Below are 3,214 nucleotides of genomic sequence, written 5' to 3' on the forward strand. Positions count from 1 at the left end.
TGATGTTCAAGGTAATTTCTCTATCAATCCCACAGATGGCGTTTTCATAAGAGGAGTCATCATCACTACTTCTAAAATTGCTTAATTCAAACTGTCACTGACAATACTCCTTTTTTCAGTATTGCTGACTGTGTTTAGTTTTTAGTGAAATTCTTAACGTTTCGGCGATACGAGTAGTTAGCATCATCAGGAATACAAAGATAAATGAAATCTATTATGAATCAAACTGGCCTTTTCAGTATTTTTTTAAATAATGGAAATTTTAAATATAAAATTTAAAAGATGTTCACAACACTTTCTAATGCCAAACATGTGAGTAATAAGTGTTATTCATCCTTTATTTTGAATTTCTTTCACGAATGTTTTCTTATGAATGAAGAATATGATCAGAAATCAAATCAAGGAATATCGATTGTAAATGTAGGCATAGCAGAGTATTCGGTACTTACAATGTAAATTAGATGAACAATTCTTTTATAGAGATGTTATGGTACAGTTTGGCACAAGTTTGCTGACTTTTGAAAGGGGTATTCACATAATATAATATTCCCTTCTAGTACAACCAAATTACAAAATCGTGTAATGAATTTCACGAATTTTATCGCTCTTTCTGACAAAAATACTAAATAACATGAAGTTAGCATTGCATAAGCCAAAAGACGTCTTCTTCTGTTCTTCAACTTGCCCATTATCCAGTCATTTTTGCATTGACTAATGTAACAAGGTGGCGATGACTACGTCAAAAAAAAACTGTCAAATTAACATCTCTAAAGAATAATTCATTCATTACTTCAACTGAAACTCTCTAGAAATTTCAACCGAGACAGTATTGTTGATGAAAACAATCCGTTTTTTGAAAGATAATACTAGATCAATAATCGAAAGAAATGAATTTTGAAAGTTAAATCAGGTGCTATTTGAACGGATATCCAAAACGAATTAGGAGAATCGAGGGCGTTGTGTGTGCAATTGTTTCTGTTTAAAAAAAAATCTGTTTAAAATCTGTTTTTCTGTTAACCAGCTGTCGCACCCCAACGATCGACAACCCTCAGAAGTCGAAACTTGTGTGAGCTAAGGGTTAACGAGGTCTTACCTTTTAACGTATTCTTGTGATGTGTAAATATTCAGTCATGAGGAACTAGATAAACCTATGGCGATGTATTTGTAGAAGAAAATTACACGGTCCGAGATCGAGACTCCACACAGGGTGGTTATTTGAACTACCAGCGATCTTAATTCAAAAACTGGATGGAGTTGAGAAAAAACATATTTAGAGAGAAAACAATTGCGAATAAGAAAACAATACGACGCTATTTATAGAAACAGAAAATAAGCCAGGTAAGTACTTACGCTGAAAGATTTCGCAACTATTTGGAAAACTGGAAAGTCATAACACATGAAAATGCTGTTCTAATTCCATTCAATTTCCGAACGTATGCTGTTTATAAAACAGTTCATTACTCTCTTACAAACAAATCAATTGGGAGTCACTGTTTTATTCTAAATTTGAAACACCTCAATAGGTAAATAGCTAGCTGCTCCACATTCGAAAATTGAGGAATTCCGAACAGTGGAAACAGTGTTTTTACAAAATTGCTCAAACTTGCTGTAAAGTTTTTGATATTGAGAAGAATTACATCAATATAGCTCATCCAAATAATATTTTGATAATTTCTAGAATAGAAAATGAATGTAGAAAAGACACGTTGGTTATTGTGACAGTTTTATTATAGGAATTAGGATTCCTGATCTTTTTCGAGAAAAGTAATTTGTTTCCAATTCGAAACGTGTGAAGTTTTTGGGTTTTTTATATAGTACAAAAAATGACAGTTACTTTACCTGAAGAAAGAATCTCCAAAATTATCAAAACTATTACAGTACGCAAAATTGCAAAATTGACTGGGACGTTAGTGGCATCATGTCCCGTTGTAACTGAATTATGGATGATTGCATGCCATTAGGAAGAAAATAATATTTACAGTTGAAAATAATGGAGGAAACTATAACGGAATAATGAACATTTCAGACGATATCAAATCTTAATAGTTGTGGTGGAAAACTCATATTCATTTAAACGGATACATTAAATCCATAATGAAAAAGATAGGAATATTTCTACATAATGTTGAATATTGAGAAATAACAGCTGCTTTATACGGTTAACAGTTATTTGTTAAAAACCCAAACGATATTCGAATCCTTTTGAGAATTAATAACATTGAAAGCAATATCCTGTGTCAATCACAAGGGAAGCGTGAAATCTACACAATTAAATTCAGTTACAAGGTGTTTATGATGTACGACGTACCATGGTGTTTGCATCTTACATATCACCAGATGAAAATAATGAAGCGGACAGAAAGTCATGTTCTTTAGCTATCAAGACTGAATATGAACTCGAAAATTGAGCATTACATGAAATCAAAAAATATTTCGGAAAAACGAATATTGATTGTTTCGCTACAGAATTGAACACGACATATGAAAGATACATGTCGTGGTTTCCAGATCCGGGAAGGGATATTGACTGTTGACGATGCATGTTTATATAGGTCATTTACTGCATAATGTCGATAGTAGCATCCTGCATTAAATTTGAAACTGAGGCAAAAAAATGTATTGCAGTGTACGTTATCACGGATGGTAGAATATGCGGTCTTCTACCAGTGATGTTATTTCACGTTCCTCTTCTCCCACTTCAATATTAAGATATCTTTCAACGGTGTATCTAGGTGCGTTATCCACTGAACTATGTCGTTTCAACAAGGTACGAGCGTGAGACACATCCTAAACTAATTAGTAGGTAATTGAATAGCCAAATTGACTTCGAAAAGAAAATACCATTTCGAAACAAGACAAGCAAGTCTTGGGAATGAAACTTTTTGGCTTTACTTCTCCATCTTCTTATACAAAAAATGTGAGAATCTCCCATAACAAAACTTATCTCACACGCAGATTCCATACTGATAAAACCAAAACGGTGTAGTTACTCGCTTATCATTTGAAAACTTACAACTCATTCGATTATGCTTTCATATTTTCCGTAAGAAATATTTGCCTCTCCATGCATCTATCCTTTTTTGGTTTGTTCGTGAATGTTCTCTTTCTGAAGACCAATCCAACTTGTCATGTTTATAAACTATGACTACTGTGAGTGGGTATAATGGCCTACAAGCCAAATCCAATAGCCAAGAAGAGAAGATGACTACTATGA

The 3,214-nt window shown here is 33.2% G+C and overlaps 1 protein-coding gene across 3 annotated transcripts in view; it reads right to left on the bottom strand.

Moving 5' to 3' along the window:
• Hcs (holocarboxylase synthetase-like protein) overlaps nucleotides 1–632 on the bottom strand; it is a 65,175-nt gene extending 64,543 nt beyond the window's left edge. For all 3 annotated transcript variants that reach the window (XM_023162916.2, XM_023162915.2, XM_074173494.1), the window contains exon 1: nucleotides 450–632. The gene's annotated coding sequence lies outside the window, so the exon portion shown is untranslated. The remainder of the gene's footprint in view (nucleotides 1–449) is intronic.
• Nucleotides 633–3,214: the final 2,582 nt, after the last annotated feature.

The sequence above is a fragment of the Leptinotarsa decemlineata genome, unplaced genomic scaffold, assembly GCF_025532065.1.
Source record: "Leptinotarsa decemlineata unplaced genomic scaffold, Ldec_3_MD MMD2_tig00000251_RagTag_RagTag, whole genome shotgun sequence".
Taxonomy (NCBI): Eukaryota; Metazoa; Arthropoda; class Insecta; order Coleoptera; family Chrysomelidae; genus Leptinotarsa; species Leptinotarsa decemlineata.